Source organism: Pollicipes pollicipes, unplaced genomic scaffold (assembly GCF_011947565.3).
Source record: "Pollicipes pollicipes isolate AB1234 unplaced genomic scaffold, Ppol_2.1 Scaffold_4740;HRSCAF=5597_pilon_pilon_pilon, whole genome shotgun sequence".
Taxonomy (NCBI): Eukaryota; Metazoa; Arthropoda; class Thecostraca; order Pollicipedomorpha; family Pollicipedidae; genus Pollicipes; species Pollicipes pollicipes.
In genome coordinates this window covers 12,184,199-12,204,954 of record NW_023596545.1, presented here as the reverse complement: position 1 = coordinate 12,204,954, position 20,756 = coordinate 12,184,199, and the positions used below count along the sequence as shown (strand labels likewise).

Below are 20,756 nucleotides of genomic sequence, written 5' to 3'. Positions count from 1 at the left end.
TCCAGTGACGTCAGTACTGGCCCCACGGCCTGGCGGGACATTTGGGGCCGATAACATCCGCGGTAACTGGACACCGGTCACACACGATCGCAGTCGAGGCCGAAACAGTCACACAAATCGTGTGAGTCGTGTCTGTGAGAATGTCGGCACGTCAAGATGTCATATTTAGCACTGCCTCCACACCTGGTCGGTATGGTATGCATGCCCTTATATCGCCTGCACTTCCAGCGTGAGCACGAGAGACAGATGAAGCGGACAAAAAATGTAGTTGCACAGATGAAATAAGCGTGGACGTACAGCCCCCTCATAGAAATACGATGCGTACGTGGCGTGTACGCGAATGTCCGTGCTTTGTTCCACTGCGACGAGTCCTGGGTGCCGAACTTCACAGCGGCAAGTGCAATAAAGCGGCAAGCACGGGGCCAGTCACCGAACCAATGAGAAGCGTGTGGGGCTACCGCGGCATTAAGCTCGCAGTCTCAATTCCTGTGTGTCAAGGGTGGCTGCATCCCTTTGGTGGATTCCGTTTAGCTGCTTAATACAGTCGCATTCGCGTTGCACACGTTGGGAGTCGAAGTAATGACGGTCGCGTTCGACAAGGTGAGCGTGCGGTACGTGTTGTTTGTCGTTCGGATGCGTCAATGTTGCATGTTTGTCAGGCATATACTACTGCGTGTTATGTAGGAGATAGCTCAATTTGACGTTATGCCGGTATTTGCATACATACATGTCGAACTGTGCCTCAATGTGAAGGTCACTTGCCATATTACCACTGCCACTTTAAAATTGGCTGTCCCTACGAAGTTCCCTGCTGTTCGCAGTTAGTGACAAGCCGTGCCAATGCATCTGCGCTTTGTCCAAAACCCAACGTGGTTGTCTGCGTCAATTCGTACTGCCAACGGATGCCTATCATGTCGCCCACTCTACGTGAAGTAAATACAACTAATCCATACCATGTCTGCGTTTACCCGTTCCAGGCAAGTATGCGGCCGCTTCGCCTGATGAGTTTCGTGTTATTCACACGTATTGCTGTGGTGCCAAACACACCGCAAACGTTACGTCGAGGAAGGCTTCATAATTTGTCCACGTACCTGGACTGGCAAAACCTGCTGGCTGCAGCGAGTTCCACCGCAGAAGGTGCACTGTTCGTGGGTCACCGCATTTGACATTCAGACTGGACCTTTGTCTATGCACACCGCACGGCCAGAACCGCCGCGAAGTCATTGCATGCTTTTATAAGTGTAGGGTGTCAGAGAACACCTGCGTGAAAGCCAGCGAATGTTTGCGTAGTGTGGCGAGCGCCGCTTAGAGGGTCTAGCGTTCCCCTCCTCCTGCCCTTGGCGCCTCGTGCGAGGGACGAGGTCGCGGGGGTCAGGAGACAGTAACAAGGAGAAGACTTCGAGAGTCGCCGGCGCGAGGGTGGACGTGCCGGCGGGACGGGCTGTGGGGAGTGCTTGTGACGAATGCCAAATACAGAAGTGACTTTGGACGTACCGTGTGTGTCGGTGAGCCGCAGGCGAGACACCAGAACAGCAGAACTTACATAAGGACGCCCAACGGCAGATACTGTGCGGACATGAGGGACAATACTATTCTACAGTCAGATGGCGACTGCTCCGCGGGTCGACCCACCACGTCATTATCATTATCTCTAGATACGGAAACGGTAAACTGCACCTAAGACCTCTCTTGAATCGTCTATAAACTCATGCAACCTATTAACGTGGGTAAAATGCCCGCCGGGCAAGTTGGAACGACGACAGCGCACCAAATCAGCACTTCGCAGGTTTATTGGCATACGTAGCTAAAATACTGAGATCAATCAACACAACCCCACTGTGATAACTGAAACCTATGTTATCATAGGGCTATGAATCCTATAACACTTATCCCACCACTCACGGCTCACGATTCATGGCGGACCGGCCGCAAGGCCTTCGGCAGTAGGAGCGTTAATGTAGGTGCTGTCACCCGAATCATTGTTCCCATGTTTGCTCGGAGTGTTTCATCTCAACAAAAATATACAGGGAGAAGGAGGATGGCTTTGCTGCGTGGTGTGCTATGTTTTCGTTTCATGAAAGGGATTCAGCGTTGTCGGACCGCTTTATTCGTGGCGCAGATAAAATGGAAAATATATGGTAGCAAATGTTGGGTCGAAAACGGCGTAGCAGTGACAAGCTTCGTATATGTTTAGCATCCGTGTGTTATGTCACCGAGGTTGATTGCGTGAGATGTATGTGCGATACATGGGAACATAAATATAACGACATCTATAAACACCCATGGTGAGCCATGGGTGTTTTGTGCGCGAGAAGAAGTGCGGATTTTCATGTGTGTAGCATAGTACATCACACTGGCGAACGTTTGTGCTGGGAGGGGGCAATTATAGGCTGTGTTATGTAAACAATTCATCCGTTCGTTCGAACTCATCGTTTGGTGTGAAATACTGCCCGCTGCGGCTAAGGCTTTTTACTTCAGGTAACCATGACAGTTGTCTTTTGCACTCAATTCTGGAAGGTTCAACAATTTGGAAGGATGGGTAGCAGTTTGCAACTCCAGAAAATGTTAGTACACTTGATTTATGAGGGACTGTGAAAGCTGGCTGAAATGTCATCCCAGATCATTACAGATTTGTGATTTTTGTTCAGAAAAGTGGCTTTTGCCCTTGATAACCTGTAAGGCAAAAGTGTAGCATTTATTGCATTGCTGTGATCATCAGTGAGAGAACTTAACCTTAAGTTTTTTAAAGATTTGATCTGAACCTTTTGGATAGATGGATTTCTGGAATCAGAGCTCACACAAAGTAGTTCTGGTTGTGTGAGCCTGATCCCTACCATCTGATTGCACAATTCTAGGCAACCACAGACTTAAGTGGTGAGAGTTTAGCGTGCTGCAACGCTCAGCAGGGTCTGTCCTTACCTCTTAACACCAACTGCCCTGAAGTGCAATGCTGTCACTGGCTGCAGATGATATTCATCAGAGGCAAATAGGAGTGCCTAAAGCTACTCTTACCAACCCCACCACCAGTGGATGGATGGAAAGGCAGGTGATCTAACCAACTGAGCCATCCAGACAGGCAATCAAGTTGGTGACAATGAAGTATACTCCTCCATACCTAGTAAATGGACAAAAGTGTAAAAAGGAGCAATGCCCATGTGAACTACAGGTTTCATTGTTGTATGTTGCAAGTAAGTTTAATGTTGCCAAGGTAATGACAAGAAACAACATTTCTAAAATTTTCCAGCATACAGCAACATCCTCTTAAAATTTTTACATAACAATTATGTGAAAATCCAGTGCAATTTTATCTGGTTAGAGTTTGTTGGATGCATGCTTGAGGTTCAGTGCACCAGCATGATATGTCTGGTACAGTGGATGAATTTTTGCAGTAGGCATTGCAGACATGTGGATGCAAGCTCTTTGCTCTGATTTCATTCACATACTGAGGTCTGAACAAAATATTACCCCCCCCCCCCCCCCCCCCCATTTCATTAACATTGGGTCATGTATACCACCTGCACATCACACACAGCTCAATTCTTTTGTGCAGTTTCCTGATCACATGATATATATATATATATATATATATATATATATATATATATATAATCTTACCATAGTATTTTATATTACTTTGGCTATTTATGTCACTTACTACAAAATTGAGCAATTGCAAATCATCAGTTTCCTGGCAATTGGATCATCAGGCTCCCCCAAACCCATTCAGCCAATTTTCAAGCTGCAGGACTTCAAGTCCACAATCAGAGCACCAGTGTATCTCTGCCTAATGTACTCCAAGGAAATGTCATCTCTGTTTGTATGGTCTCTGCAAGGTATCCTATAAAACTCCTCTCATGTGTCTCATGCCTCCCTCACAAGGCATCTCGCTGTATCTCAATTACTGGCACCCACAGCCTTAAGTGTGGCTCTCTCCACACAGATGGCGATGCTGTCGAGCCAGCCGACCCTGCAGATGCTGCGTGCGTGCCTATTGGCCGGGCGGCTGTGGCGGCCGGCCGGCCCACCGCGCGCCCCTCTGTCGTCCAGCGGTGGCCCCCTGCTGGTATGCGGCTACACCCGCCTGGTCAGCTCGCTCCGACCCCACTGGGGCAGGGTGAGTGGCGTCGTCGCCGTCAGATGCGAGGCCGTGGAGAAATCAGGCACCTGAAAACAGTCTTTGTTAAATAGGACATAATACGAAATAGCTTGAAACATATGCTTCCAATCAGAGCTTAAATGGAAAGGGTGTTTTTTGTTGTCCTTAGAGTACAATAACACTGTCACATTTGTAGCCTGTTTGTTTGCCAATCGTCTTTTTGCCATTGCATGTGCAAATGCTTGTGACTCCAGTTTCTCTTCACCCTGCTGTTCTGTCTGTACCCGTAGCTTTTGTCTGCTGGGGTAAGTTCCCATCATACTCCTGACCCACATCACCTCTCTGTTTATGGTTCTGTCACAGTTGCTCTCTGTCACTCCCAGTTGGGTAGCTCTGCACTTTAGCCATACTTCAATTAGAATTTCTATCGCGCTTTGAGCTCGTACTGTCCGTGTCTTGACATGTATGATACTTGCTCTGGACTGTCGCTAATCGCTCCTTTCCTTCAGACAGTTTGCTGGTGTAGCTGTGTATCTCCCTGCATGGGCAGATGCATATTTATGATATGTCCTTCTGATGACGTTGTCCGTCTCTTAAGACGCGTCATTATCTCAAGATCTCTATCTCTTTAGATGTCTCATCTCCCCGTGTGACCAGCGTCCTCTTATCTCTCGTCGTATTCTTTACCCTCTTTTCGCTCTCCCATTTCATGTCATGCATCTGGTGTCCTCACATACCACAGTCCGTTTCTTCCGCGCACCCTGTTCCTCCTCTGCTTTTTTCCTTGTCTTCCTCCCACCCGTCCTCCACCGTTCCTCTCTCGCTGCGCTCTGCCGGCCGCTGACGTCTGCCTCCGCGGGCAGCGGCCGGAGCGGCTGCTGCGCCGCGAGCTGACTGCCCTCCGCCGCCTGCTGGACCGATCCGGGCCCGTCGCCGACACCGCCGCCGGCCGGCGCGCCCTGCACACCTCGCCGGCCGCCGCCGCCGGCCCGTCCGGTGACCGATCCGGCCAGCCGGACCGGCCCCGACAAGGTGAGGGAGCCGGGGCCGGTTCCTGAGGCGGACGGGGACGACGAGGCGGTGTTGGGGGAGGGGGGGAGGGGACGAGCGGTGCAGGGGAGGCGCGTGAGAGGCTGCTGCATATGTCGGCCTGTTGTTTATGTGTTATGGCACTTGTTGCTGAGGCTGAGGTATGGAATGGGACATGCCAAGGCGACTGAACTTTTACAAGACTTCTGGCGCTATGCACTTGTGCAGGGGTCTGGCCAGAGTGGTTTGGGGCTCACATTCACCTCTTTCAAGAGGTGCTGTTACTAAACCAAGTGTGTCGCCTCCTTTGTATACTCCTTGTATACTCCCACCCCCCCCCCTGCGCCTGGTTGTGGTGAAAACGTGGAACGTAAAAGCGAAAGCAGTGATCCAACGTAGTATAATTCCAGCCACATGAGGTCTCCCCAAAGTTCACATGTAGCGTGCATTCTCTTGCGAAGAGCACTCTGCCGTCTATCGCCCCCCCCCCCCCCCAGCCCCCTCACTTATCACCGTAGTTGTTGCCGTCTATCGCCCCCCCCCCCCCTCACTAATCCCCGTGGTTGTCCACGGAGCTGTGCCACACCTGGAGCGGCGCCCTGCCTTACCAGCAGGGTCCGGAGGACGACCCGGACAAGAAGAAGCCCGACGGAGAGAGCACCACCACTCAGCTGGCCAAGACCGCGCTCTGGATGCTCGTCATCTACTGGTCATCACCATCGTGTCCATGCTGTTCCCGAGCAGTAACAGGCCGGATCAGGTGAGAGGGAAGAATGCAGCTCCTCTTGCTGTGCGCTTTTTTGATGAGTATGAAGGGTGATCGAAGGGCAGCATCCGGTTACATCACTGGCTGCAACCGATACATCGGTATGCCACTTTGTCTGCGATGGAACTCGTGCTGCCAAGGCGCTTATGTTGTTGTCGTCATTTTTGGATAAACTCATAACAAGAGTCTTCGTGATTTAGGTTTTCTGATGTTAACGACGGTTCAACATATATCGGGCATCTCATGTCGAAGTGTCCTATCAGCCCCGGGCGGACGTCTCGCCTGACACTAACCCAAGTCTGCGTCCGTTCTCCGCCAGATCTTCCGCTTCGTCTCGTGGAACGAGTTCGTGCACCACATGCTGGCGCGCGGCGAGGTCGAGGAGGTGATCGTCCGGCCGGACCTCAACCAGGTGACGATCGTGCTGCACGACGGCGCCATCATCAAGGGCAAGCGGGTCGAGTTCAACGTCTTCCAGATGAACGTGCCCGACGTGCACCAGTTCGAGGAGAAGCTGCGGGAGGCGGAGACCAAGATCGGTACGTCGTGGGCTGGTGACGCGACGGCGCCGGGTGGTGCTGTTGCGTCAGCTGTGAGCGTGGCGGACGGACGGCTTGGTTTGGTGTCAGCTGCGGCGCTGGGAACAGGGGCATTGGCGAACATCAGACTTGCAGGCTGCGTGTCGGGTTTTATTGTGGGGGCGGGGAATCAGTCTGTGGTTTAATCTTGGTGTTGTGAAGAGCTACAGAAAACAGGGCTGCGTGTGCGGAGAATGTAGACACACGCAAAGGATAGACTTCATGTTTCCAGTCAGACGTTTTTTCCACCGCAAGAGATCACCATGTATTCGCCCTTTAGGTTGGTTGGAGCATGTAGGAGCTCATACTCCCCTCAAGCTGTGCGGCCAGAGGGCCATGGCCTGACTGTGTACGGGGTGCTCGAACGCCACTGGCTGCCCTTCTGGACATCGCCTGACCCCCTCCCCCCAGGGGTACGGCCGGAGGACCGGATCCCGGTGGTGTACGAACGGTACTCGGACGCGGCCGGCCGCCTCCTCACCACCATCATCATCGTCTCGCTGCTGGCGTACGCCCTCTCCGTCAGCAAGGGCCGCTCGCCCATCTCCATGAACGCGCTGGTGAGGGTGTCGCCGCGCGCGGCCCGTGCGTCGAGCCAGCTCAGGTGCCGCTGGTGCGGAGCGGCGTCAGGGAAGCGGCGGCAGCGAAGCGGCGGGCTCAGAGACCCGGCTCACACGATGTTTGTGTTTATTGGCGTGTGGTCCGCTGGGGCCTGTGAGCCTGTCTTGTGCAGTCCTCCGAAGATGGCGTTCTGGAACTGCGGTGGTCCATGTTAAGTCGCGTCGTCGTGACATGCCGCACCGTTCCACCTTGTGAGACAATGACGTCTCCGCTGCACCCTTGCCTCCGCGCACCGAGCTCTCCACTTCTCTCCTGTACTCTGCGCCGGCAGAGCGACATCACTCATTGGCGGCCCTCTCCCGGAAATCGGACGCGTCGCCGTGACGCCCCTCCCTGTCCTCTAACCCCTCCTTCCCCGACCCTCGCCGCCACCGGTGACCCGCCGTCTGTCGGCCGGCCGCCAGGGCTCCTTGTCGCGCGCCAAGTTCACGGTCGTCGACTCGCTGGCCGGCGAGGGTCGCGGGGTGAAGTTCAGCGACGTGGCCGGTCTGAAGGAGGCCAAGCAGGAGGTCATGGAGTTCGTCGACTACCTGAAGCGGCCAGAGTACTACCGCAGCCTGGGCGCCAGGGTGAGTCTCTAGTAGTTTGGCTCCGTGCTGTGGCTCTGTAACGTGGTCCTAGTGATATAATGACAGTGCCGGCTCTCTCTCTTATAGTGCTGTAGGTGTGATATCGTAGCTCCAGCATTACAGTTTTAGCGCTCTAATTCCACCACCCCCTATTTAAATACCATTCAAGTTACGGCGAAGCACGGAGTAACAACTCTGGAACACCGGAATCTTGAGTTGTGGTGTGCTGTGTACGTACGTACGTGTGCACGGGCCCGGTAACGCGGTACCAACTGTTTACTCCAGAGCCTGATGTAGTACATCGTGCAATGCTCCTTGCGTGTAGCTGTTATCGATACAGGCGGGTTGCCGGTAGTTTAGGGGTTAACGCGTCTGCGTTAACTACTGCGCGTCTGGAAAACCAGAGGTACGGGGTTCGATTCCCCGCGGTGCCTGCCCTTTCTGCCAGGATGGGAGACAGGCGACACCATATAGCCTCAGCAGCTGAGTGCGTCGTGAAGCCCCAATGGCACACAGACATCGGTACAGGACTCATTAATAGAATGCTGTCAATAGCGTCACCAGGACTTCATCCGGGCCCGCTTTAGAACTGTTCCATGCCGGCTGCTGCCCGTCCCCGCCCGTGAATGCCCCCTCCTCCGGATGTTCGCCAGGTGCCGAAAGGTGCGCTGCTGCTGGGCCCGCCCGGCTGCGGCAAAACGCTGCTGGCCAAGGCAGTGGCCACCGAAGGCCACGTGCCCTTCCTCACCATGAACGGCTCCGAGTTCATCGAGATGATCGGGGGCCTGGGCGCCGCCCGGGTCAGGTGCGTCCTCCGGCCGGGCGGTGTCACGTGGACGGCGCTGGCTGCTGGGGACACGGCATTCCCCGCCGGTTAAGAGTGGTGGCTCTGCTGTCTCCCGGTGTGCACATGACGTTTTCGCTCCTGAACTTAAGCGGTGATGTTTAGTGATTTGAAGCCACTTACCGGTATTTGTTTCCGTTGCGTGCCGCATTCGCATTGTATTGCGCTTTAAGTGGCGGTTATTGTCTACTGGTCGGTTTGTCATCATTTATGCACCGTTTGGCACGCCGCTCATAGCGGCGCAATCTTTCGTGCTCATGGAATGTTGTTGCAAGCTCTTCTGAACGAGTGTTAAAATAGCAATGCGATTGCACGACTGCTGGGTCCAACCAATTTAAAGTTTCCAATCATGGCATGCTTGCTCCTGTACCAAAACCAGACCTCAGCTTTTACGCCGCGCCGCAGAGTTTTGACCATGGACGTGTTCTCCGGCAGGGATCTGTTCAAGGAGGCCCGGAAGCGGGCGCCGTGTATCGTGTACATTGACGAGATTGACGCTATCGGGCGGGCTCGAGCCGAGGGCGCGGGCAACTTCAGCGGCGGCGCGGGCGAGATGGAGCAGACACTGAACCAGGTGAGAAGGGGGAGACACTGAACCAGGTCAGGCACTGGACCAGGTGAGAAGGAGCAGACACTGAACCAGGTGAGAAGGAGTAGACACTGAAGCAGGTGAGACACTGGACCGTGTAAAACGGAGGAGACATGGAACCATGTAAGACGGAGGAGACATGGAACCTGGTGAGACGTAGACACTGGTCCAGGTGAGATAGAAAAGACACCGAACCAGATGAGATTGAGATACTAGCCCAGGTGAGACAGAGGAGACACTGAACCAGGTGAGACGCCAGGCCAGGCAAGACAGAGGAGGTACCTAACTAGGTTAGAAGGAGACACTAAACAAGGTGAGACGTTGGATCAGGCAAGACGGAGAAGACACCGAATCAGATGAGATAGCGCTTCCACCAGCTGGGATGTATTTTATACTACATGATATAAAGCAACTACTGGTCTAGGTGAAGTAGGATTTTAACGAAGTGGAATTTGGCTGTTGGGAGGGTCGTGCCCGACTGCGACATGACGCTAAAACGCTTCTGTTGATGAGTTCTAGCGTCCGGGTCCTATCAGGGGCCCTGACGTCCCAGCGTCCTCTCAGGTCTCCTGGCTTTCAGCGTTTGTTGGTGAATATCAGTTCACGGTGGGTGCTTTGTTGGCTTCAGCTGCTGGTGGAAATGGACGGCATGGCCACCAAGGAAGGCGTGGTCATCCTGGCATCCACCAACCGCTCCGACATCCTGGACAAGGTGACGACCCACCACCCCGCGGCTCGGGGCCGGCTTCACGGAGCTGTTGCACATGGACATCTTGCTAGATAACCGTGTTGAAAAACGGGACCTTTTCTGTTAACGTTGCGTTCTAGTGTCGAAAGTGTGTGTGTGTGTGTTGTATGCTACAATTGAACACATGCCTACCTGGTTGATGTCGTTAGCATTCGTACGGGTGACATAAGAGCATCCCTGGTTCCTGAGTGGTTTGTATTGCCCACTGCCATGCATCCATAAGTGACCTCGGTTTTTATACTTGATGGACTGGCCCGAACAGCCCTGTCCGGACCTGGCCTCTCCTGTCTTCCCCTGGCTTAGCTGGCTGTTCTCTGCCCTGTCGTGATGCCGCCAGCTACGCTGTGCTGAAGCGCAGGCTCCTCTGCCCCTCCACGTCTGCCGTGACGTGACCTGTCTGACCTTTGACCCCACGTCACGTCACCTGATGTGCAGTATCCTTCCCTGGCTTCGGTTGTTTGGTTCTGACCTGCCTTGACCTCCCGCGACCTCCCATGCCCTTACGTCACCCGACATGACACGGCCCACCCACATGTGTTGTCCATTCGGGGCGTTTTGATCGTCAATCTGTCCTGACCTAACCTGACCTGACCTGGCCCGGCGGCAGGCGTTGCTCCGTCCGGGCCGCTTTGACCGACACATCCTGATCGACCTGCCGACGCTGGCTGAGCGGCGCGAGATATTCGACCACCACCTGACCTCGATCGTGCTGGAGCACCCGGTGCAGGCCTACTCGTCCCGACTGGCCACCCTCACGCCCGGCTTCAGCGGTCAGTGACCCCGGCGTGTGACCTTGGGAGTCTGTGACCCGGCCTGAAGATATGGGGCAGTCTGTGGGCGGGGGCCATGACCTGGGGGGTCAGTGGCCTGGGCTGACATGGGACAGTCCGTGGTCCGGGCTGACGACATGGGTCAGTCTGTGACGACATGGGTCAGCCTTTGACCTCAAGCGGTCGGCTCCCAGCAGTGGTCGGCATACCTTTGTTATGCCGTTTTCTGGGACTTAGGGAACTGGCTGTTGATGACACCCAGTTCACCATCCACGACTGGTATGCGCGTTTCTTCCCTGCCCTAACGTTTTTTTTTTTTTATTCTACATGGATGTCCAGGATTATAAAACTATTAGACAAGTATTAAGTCATTTATTTATATATTATATTTATACTATTAAGCATTTATTAGCTTATTAAGTATTTATTAAGCTTATTATTTATAGTATTTATATTATACAGTATATTATATTCATAGTATTAAGGTACAAGTGTTATACACTGTTATTTCAGCTTGACTGCAGGTCTTCTGTTTTAAGTACCTCCACTCGCTGTCTTCGCATGCTTTCAAGACGACACGCGTTTCCCCAACGTGTGGCCCATTTAATAGTGATCGTCGGGTTTTGTTTTGGACCTTGTCAGCCGTACCCTTCCTCTCCAGAACTGATTGCGCATGGTTTTGATTTCGCCACACTGACCTGACCTGTGACCTGACGCCACGCCACGCGCCCCCAGGCGCCGACATAGCCAACGTGTGCAACGAGGCGGCGCTGAAGGCGGCCCGGGACGGCGCCAAGCGGGTGACGGGCGCCGAACTGGAGTACGCCATCGAGCGAGTGGTGGGCGGCACCGAGAAACGCTCGCAGGTACGGTACGCCATCGAGCGAGTGGTGGGCGGCACCGAGAAACGCTCGCAGGTACGGTGCGGCGCCGAGCTGGAGTACGCCATCGAGCGAGTGGTGGGCGGCACCGAGAAACGCTCGCAGGTACGGTACGCCATCGAGCGAGTGGTGGGCGGGCACCGAGAAACGCTCGCAGGTACGGTGCGCCATCGAGCGTGTGGTGGGCGGCACCGAGAAACGCTGCCAGGTACGGCGCGGCACCGAGCTGGAGTACGCCATCGAGCGAGTGGTGGGCGGCACCGAGAAACGCTGCCAGGCACGGTTGCGGCGCCGAGCTGGAGTACGCCATCGAGCGAGTGGTGGGCAGCACCGAGAAACGCTCGCAGGTACGGTGCGACGCCGAGCCGGCGGGCCTCGCACGCAGACGCGGCACGGTCGGGCTCGGCGCTCCGGCGTACCCGGGTACGCCTCGGGCGTGGCACTGCTCGGGGACGATTGGCAGGTTCGGGCCGGGATTGGCATGTATATGTACATGTTCTGAGTTAGAGATGATTACCTGAGGTGTAGACATAGAGCTCAGACTGAATGAGTCACGACATCGGGGATGTTGGTGGGGGTGTTATCACTAATAGCTGCTCTGAGATACGAGGCAGGGCAGGAAAAAACAACAGGAATGCCATTAAGCATGTCTGTTGTGATCCTTACTGGCAGCCCGCAGGTGCGGGGTGCTGCTGTCGTTAGAGGTGTGAAGGTGCGGTACCTAGGGGACTAGCAGCCGGTGCTCAGTCGCCATCAGCGGCGGTGTAACTTCGCGTGGGGTGATTACACCGGGACTCCGCCATTACCAGAGCATGTTCACCAGAACCGAATGTTTCATAAGTCGGTGCCAATGTGGCCAGCAGCCAAACTTTGTCGGCACTAAGCCAGTGCCCAATGATGCATTCAGGCGGTGCTGCTTCGTATCTCAATGTGACCATTGGGCTTTTCATTGAAAATGTACATTTCTTGTAGATACGAAGCGCCACTACCATTTGCCACAGACTCCTCTGTATGGTGGAGATGGTGTATTCCGCTGTACGCCGCGTGACCATCCTGGTTGGACGGGACTAAGTGCAGTACGCGGCGTGCCATCACCTCGGCTTATAACCACACATTTGAGATAGGCAGGGCCCGAAACCAGTCTTGCTGAAATCGAACGTGCTCTAAGACAGCGCGAAGAAAGCAACTTGCTTCGCTGTCATTTTATGCAGACGTGCCAGGCCAACCCTGTCTTCCCGAGTATTGCTGGGATGCGGACGGTGGCGCCGCCGGCGGTGTTAACCCCGTGACCCCGTTTTAACCCCGTGACCTCGGCACAGCCGGCGGTGTTAACCCCGTGACCCCGGCGCTGCCCTCAGGTCATGTCGCCGGCCGAGCGGCGCGTGGTGGCGTTCCACGAGTCGGGCCACGCCCTGGTCGGCTGGCTGCTCGAGCATACGGACGCTCTGCTCAAGGTCACCATCGTGCCGCGCACCAATCAGGCCCTCGGCTTCGCCCAGTACACGCCCTCCGACCAGCGACTGTACACCAATGACGAGGTGGGGGCTGGGGAACGGGGAAGGGAACGCCGGAGGGAAGGGGAAGGAACGCCGGAGGGAACGGGGAGGGAATGCTGGAGGTAACACGGGAGGGAATGGGGAAAGGGAATGGGGGGGGGGGATGCCAGAGGGTGGGGGAAAGGGACACCGGGGTGAAGTGGGAAGGGAACGGGAGGGGAGCGTCGAAGGGAACGGGGGGGGGGGGGAGGGTGCGGCGGACCGAAGGAAGGGGGAAGGGGATAGGGCGACACTGGGTGCCCCATTTGTGAGGTACCTGTCTTGCTAGGGCAGGACCGATGTTTGGGTCAGGTGTGTCGAACCTTTCTCAACTACCTGGAATGCTCGAACAAAAACCATCCACGGCAGAAGAACATTCTTCAGCTCCAGATGGACAGTCACTAACAAATCCGTTCCACCCTGTCGTCCTATTCATGTATATCAGTAGTGAGTATGAATGCTGACGAGAATGCTGTCTCCCCTCGCTGGTCTTCCTGTCTGAGTCAGCTGTCATCTACTGTTGCTTTGCGCGCTATTCATGTAGTGTGTAGCAGGGGCCGTCCACATATTAAATACCGAGCACATGGAGGAGGTTCTGATGGAACGTAATAGAACCGTAACAAGGGTATGGTTGCATAACGTCATATGGAGCACAACGTCCCAGAACGTAATGGAACCGTAACAAGGGTAATGGTTGCATAACGTCATATGGAGTACAACGTCCCACTCCCGCTTCTCAGGAGTGGGACGCTGTGCTCAGGTATGGCTGCAAATCATGCCTAGGTCTTTTTAAATTGTTGCCTCTCGCTCTTGAGAAGCACCGGCTCGTCCCCGTTTCGCACCTCTAGCTCAGCTGGTGATTTTGTTTCGGGTGCATCGACTGCAAGTGGTCGCGGCGCCCATCTTGACCTCAGTTTGGGCCGAACGGACGTTGACATTTTGGGACGTTACGTGAACACAGCGTAACAGGGAGATGAGGAACGGCTTTACCCAGTGTAACCAGTGCGTAACCGGGGAAGGGTTAGAAAATGGCCAAAATGCGCAACGTAGTTTATGGACGATCCCACATTATGTAACTGATCATTCATTTCACATGGCAAAAGCCGTTCTGCTCAGGAACCGAGGGAGTATGCGTGTCGCATGTCCTCGCTGCGGGGGCGATGAAGGTCCTCCCAAGTAAGGGGGGGGGGGGGGTCGATAAACATTTTTGCGATTTCTAGTCAATGCCCTTATAGTCGTCAGCAGGCTGGGGGGGGGGGGGGCTCAGCTGCCCCCCCCCCCCCCTCCGACTCGTCCCGTCCCGCCCTACCATGCCCTGCCCTGCCCTGCCCTGCCCTGCCCTGCCCTGCCCTGCCCCCGCCCCGCCCCGGCCCGTATCGCACCTCTGGCCCTCGGTCTGACCTCATTTCTAACTGTGACCAGCTGCGTTGGGTGGAGATGAGGATATTGCATGGTTCCCAGCTGACACTATCGTGACGTATGTGTTACGTATGGATGGCTTACCGTTGGGCACCCTGTGGTCGAATTGTTGTGTGGCGCGCGGCGCAGTCACGGGTAGCGTGGCCGAGCGGTCTAAGGCGCTGGTTTAAGGCACCAGTCTCTTCGGAGGCGTGGGTTCGAATCCCACCGCTGCCATAACTTTTCCCTTTTGCACCATACATTCCGTTTTCTGGTTCTTTCAAACCCACTAAACCGTTTCTGTTACATTGGTTGCGGGTTAGTATTCCTCTGCAAGCCGTGTCGATGGTAAAAGGTTTCGTGAGCCGCCTTACCGCAGAATCGTAGGCGGGCGATTGGTCTTAGTTAACATGATGACAGGAGTTTGAAGGATCTTTTTCATACTTCTGGTTGGCATGAAGTGAGAGAACCTTTTCGATGCTTCGGGTTAGTAATAAACGTGGTTTTAATCGGGGCTTTACGGCGCACGCAACTCCTTAGGCTATATGGTCTGACCCGCCTCATACCCGGGCAAGAAGGGCCAAACACCGCGGGAACTCGAACCTCGTGCCTCTGGTGTCCGAGAGGGGCAGCTAAATATTAATAAGATTGCAAAAAAATGATGTAACAATGAAAACCAATAAGTTATGAGCCATTCTTTCTCTTTCATCTGTCGGGTGATGTGGGGTGGCTGATGTGGAACATGGCATGCATGCATCGGTCACGCATATCCCGACGTCCTTTTCGTCAGCTGTTCGACAGAATGTGCATGGCGCTGGGTGGCCGCTGCGCCGAGGCTCTGGTGTTCGACCGCGTCACCACCGGAGCGCAGAACGACCTTGACAAGGTCACCAAGATGGCGTACGCCCAGGTTAGTGTCGGCACCCGCTGTGTCTTCGGAGCGCGTTTGGGCGTCGAACGCCGCTGCGATTTTTTTTTTTTGCCGCGTGTTGTACATTCGCGCATTCGAGTTTTCCCTCATGCGAGCACACAGGCTTCGAGTTGGCATTTTAGCGTTTTGTTAGGTGTGCGGCTGTCTCAACCTATATTGTGCTTTTCGTGGAGTGTATTCATCCGGCTGAGCCGCCAATGTCAACCATTCATCACCATGCGTCATGGCAAATGGCACCTCATTTTTAACAGACATCAGCGATCAAACGTGCAGCTTCATATGCGGTGCCAATTACGGTGGGAGCTGCAGGCCTCGATCAAACATGCAGCCTCGTATGGGGTGCCAATTACGATCAGGGCTGCAGGCCTCGATCAAACATGCAGGCCTCGTATGGGGTGCCAAGTTACGATCAGGGAGCTGCAGGCCTCGATCAAACATGCAGCCTCGTATGGGGTGCCAATTACGGTGGGAGCTGCAGGCCTCGATCAAACATGCAGCCTCGTATGGGGTGCCAATTACGATCAGGGCTGCAGGCCTCGATCAAACATGCAGCCTCGTATGGGGTGCCAATTACGATCAGGGCCGCAGGCCCAGCGTGTGTCCTCTGAGCGGTGAGAAAGCGCTGAATTTGGCGACCGCCCCTGCTGTCTTGCCTTAAAGAATATAATATCCTCGTGAGTCGTGACCACTGCTAGCAGCCTCATGTCACTTTTAGCAAGAAGGGCAACTGTTCAAACGTTGTGCTGTTTCGATTTGCGCACAGTTGTTGCCAGTTGCGTGACCAGGTGGCTCAGCAACTTTCATGTAGGTGTCTAAATTTTCCGGGGATAATGTATTTTGAACAAAACTGGCATTTGCTGTTGACGTCGGAAACGGGATGTTGCCCGGTTGGGGAACAGCTGCACAACACGGCCCTAGCGAGGCCCTGATCAGGGCAGCTGTCGGTGTAGCAGCGGCACCAGACCAATGCGGCATGAATCAGTCACGCCCTGCGGACCGCACACCGGTCCCAGTCTGGGGGCGTTTTGGTAAGGATTGGTATCAGATTTCGACATCCACAGCAGGGCACGGCTAGTGTCAGCGTGCAGCGCACGTGGCGACCGCGGCACTGTCCGACGAATGGATGTGGCGGTAACCGACGGACGGGAAGTGGTCAATGTCGCCTTTTTACGAAGCTGGCCTCGTAGACCGCAAGTGGTGACTTAAAGCAAACAAGGAGGTGTTTGGTCGTGGGAGCTGCTCATACATATGGTCGGGCTCGTTTTGACCAATGTTCATCCAGCCTTTTTTTGCCTTTCTGAAGCTAAATCACAGTGATGAAGCAATTTTGTGGACCGAAATTGACTGGCTTGGCCGGATGCACGGCTAGGGAACTAGAAGTTTGCGCGCCTAAAGCCGGACTCAGAATGCCGAAACAGTATAACTGAGATCGGCAGATAATCCCCGCACCCGTGAACCTGTGCTTACCGAGCTATCACTCTGTACGCACCAAACTCCCTGCAACGCCCGACGACCCCAGCTAACCCCGCGCCCTCGGTCCCCTTCAGGTGCGCACCTACGGCATGAACGAGGCCGTGGGCCTGGTATCGTTCGACCCGCCAGGCGCCGGCCGCCGGCCCTACAGCCGCAAGCTGGCCGCCCTGGTGGACGCCGAGGTGCGCGCGTTGGTGGCGCGCGCCTACCGACACACGGAGAGCGTGCTCCAGCAGAACATGGCCCAACTCAACTTGGTCAGTGGGTGAGGGGAGAATTCGCGCAGGTTCGCGCGGAGCTTTTGTGGCGTACCGGCCGCGTTCAACCTGTTATCGTACGGTTTTGCCTGTGGTTGGGAAGGTGAGAACGTTTTCGGTGTTTCGAAGACATGGGTAATGGGTTGTGTCTCCGGATGTTGCGTTTCATGCCAAGGCCGCGCAAAGAGCAGTCTGAGTGATAGAGTGTTACGGTGCAGCGTCTGTTGCCAGTTGTGTCATGGCCTGCAGGCGTGTGCGAATCTGTGATTCATCTTTGTCACATGTTTTGTCTACTCTATGTGTTGACAAAAAACGTGAAAACCACGACCACGAAAAGAGCTGCGAACAGCCACGAAAAGAACCGTGGTGTATCTCAGCCGCGTTTCCCGGACGCCTTCACAGTGCCGCTGCCCCTTTCCCCCCCCCCCCCCCCCCCACGCCGGGTAACATCAGCGCCGTCGCCGCAGATGGCCGAGGCTCTGATGTCGCGTGACACGCTCAACTACGACGACGTGGTGTCGCTGATCGGGCCGCCGCCACACGGCCACAAGCGCACCGTCGAGCCGCAGGAGTTCGAGGGGTCGCTGCAGGCGGCCGAGGCGGCCGAGGCAGGCCGGCCGCCGCCGCCGGCCGACGCCGAGCCGCCGCCGGCTGGCGACGCCGACGGCGCCGACAAGGCACAGGCTGAGCGACCCTCGTAGTCGCGCCGCGCGGCGGGGGTGGTGCGAGCGCCAGGCCTGGTCCCGGTGAGCCAGTGTGCTGACGTCGGCGGCGGCACAGACCCGGTGCGGCGGAGGCAGGGGACGGGCTTGCCTAGTCGGGCAGCGCGGCCCAGCCCGCGCTGGACGTTGAGGAGGGGCCGGCCGTGCGGAATCTGCCGCTACTGAGGAGGATGGAAGGCGGTTTCTTAGGCGATGACGTGATCAGTCCATTATGTGTGTGTATGTGTGTACATCCTGCTCGTGAGCGAAAGCTCCGGTCGAGCGACCGTCCACCGCCAACGTGGAGGAGTACGTGGGATCTTGTCCCTCCCCCCCCCCCCTCCCTTGCGGTGGAGGCGTGGAAGGTAATGCCGTCGGAAAACGACTAAGTGACCGAAGCGTGGGGCACCGGCCCCTCCTGCGTTCACCGGCGCTCCCGTCTAGTATGCAGCGTGCAGAAGTTCCGGAAGTGGCTAGGCAAGCGGGGATGGTTCCGCCTGCGCTGCCAATGGTCAGACGCTCTTCTAGGAGGTTGTGTGGAGGATATCGCTGGCGCTGAGAAGAGCTGGTGCAATACACGTGCCGTGGTTGTCTGGAGCTCTGCATGTGGGTCTTGCCGTAGCTGGGCACGGTTCTCACCGCCAGTGGCAGTCCTTCGCTGGATGCACATGTCACGTGTTGTTTGAAATAGTATGATGAACTAATGGCAACGGAAAACGGAATGCCCAGACAGATCCAGCTCAAGTTTGTCGAGCATTGCACTGAGTGGCGTAATGTTGAAGAAGTTGGCCGTCCCCGCCAATGGCTGTCTGGTCCTGAATACAGGGCTTTCACACATTTCTGATCATGACCTATTTTGGGCACGAGAGCACTCGAGACAGTTACGCAATTCAAAGGTGCTCAACTGCTTATTCATTCAAACGCACTTGAATGAACAGACAAAAAGCACACTTGGATGAAAGGTATTAGGCTTTCGACGCGGCTTTTTCCAGACCGCCTTCTGCGTTTCGCAGGTTCGCCGACTTTTCCTTGGACCGCGCAGCTTGTTTTGGGCCATTCGAAAAGAAAAGTGCACCAGCAATTGGTGTATTTCGGTATGTGGCGTGCCAACTTTGTCGAGGATGGCGTTGGTCTTCCCGGCGATGCTGTGCGCACATGAGGGGAGGTGCTGCCAATAATATGGTAATCTGGTGTGAAACGTTCGTGACGCAGCAACGACAATTGTGTCATCCTTTCCATAGCGTGCCGAGCGAGGCGCGATTGTCGATTCTTGCCAATTCTGGCCAATCGTTTTTCTCAGCACTAAGGGTTCGAAAAGGTAAGATTCGGATTGGTTCAAAAGATTGCCATCGAATAAGGAACATTTGTGCGCAAATTTTGCGTGCATTGATCTTGCCCTGCGCAAGCATTGTGGGTGTACAGTATCGCTACTCTGTTGTTCTCGGATTGGTTCTTTATTTTATCATAAAGATTTGGTCTCTTTGTTGGGAGTGGAAGTCATCTTGGGACATTGAGTGGTTTTCTTTCAGTGCCCACTGGCTATTTGTTTGGTGAAAAGTGTATTGAGTTAGCTTTCTGCTTATTATTTTATGTGTAGTGCAAAGGTAGATATTGCTTCTACTCCTTGCGCACATTGGATGAATTGTGGTGGTGTGACTAATTATGGTTCTTGTTACAGGCACAGCACAGCTTGTAATGCATAATAAGATATGTCATTAACATCAAAATTGTTTCTGGCAGCATCTTGTGGTGTTTCTATAGGAATTATTAGTTATGTTCACATAAAACAGCAGGTTGACAGGTGAGGTTAGCTGTGTAGCTATTAAGTAATGTTGCATCAAGATAGGACAGATTATTTGTTTGTGACTCAATTTTTACATAATTATAAGATGATCTAAATGTTACATATGAGCTGTTGAATTGGTGCTGCTGAAAATTAGGTGTGCACCAGTTGTGTAAGAACTCAATTTTCATCAATGTCAAATAACTCAAGCCATCATTCATTATTTACATGCCCACTTTGGCATAGGATAAATCAGGTGATTCTGGCTATTCAAGTTGTTGCTGCTGATGCACTACAACGTGTGGCAGACTTCAGCAACTCTGTGTGGGGGCAGAGCTGAAGAAAGATGTCAACTGGTATTAACTTTGTAAATTTTGGGGCAGGGATTTTGTGAATGGGTATTGCATTTTAAAAATGTGATAAAAGAATGTAATTTGTTATCATTTAAATTGAAAGACTCATTCTGGTGTCCAAAACATAGCACTGAAAGGTCTGTCAAAGTCTGCAGAGCAGCTGCAGCAGAGGCCAATCAACAGACCATGTAGGGTCATCATCTGACATTGTACATTTTCACATTTTCCTGTTGTTTCACATTTTAAGAGTACAGAAAAGCTCAATGAAATTTAAAAATGGATGCAACCCCTGACCCTTCAATTTTATGGCTAGAATTATTGTAATCTTGTTTAGTCAAATAAACAAGGGCCCATGCATCAAATTTAATATGAATGGCAGTCATAGTATTTTCCAAGATTCAGAGAAACTTTCAGTTCTGTCATAAGTTGTGCATTCTGAAAAGGAGAGCATGATTAGTATTGTTAAGCACCTTTTTATAGATTACCAACCATTGTTTGACTTTGACATAAATGACTGATGCCTGATGCATCAAAGCACAATTGAGATGATAGACAGCTTGTGAGAAGTTTATCTGGGCAGATGGAGCATTAGAGCATAACTAGGTTTTACCCTCTCAGCTCCCGCGTGGCGGCGTACCCGTCACATTCTCTGAGGTGCTAAGCGCGAGTATTTGGCAGGGAGCGGCTGCACGAGGGCGTTATCCGGGACGTGGAGCGGCAGCAGAGACGCAAGACTGAGAACCTGGCCGTGCTCGGCAAGCAGCACGACCTGGAGAAGATCCTGAAGCGAGAGCGGGACAGCGGCCACGCCGACAGCGAGCACCACTGACGCTG

The 20,756-nt window shown here is 54.1% G+C and overlaps 1 non-coding gene and 1 pseudogene across 1 annotated transcript; both read left to right on the top strand.

The window, feature by feature from the left end:
• Nucleotides 1-3,940: 3,940 nt before the first annotated feature.
• Nucleotides 3,941-20,751, top strand: LOC119097929 (paraplegin-like; annotated as a pseudogene).
• On the top strand, nt 14,580-14,661 carry TRNAL-AAG (transfer RNA leucine (anticodon AAG)). Its single transcript has one exon. It is a non-coding gene; the product is annotated as a tRNA-Leu (tRNA).
• Nucleotides 20,752-20,756: the final 5 nt, after the last annotated feature.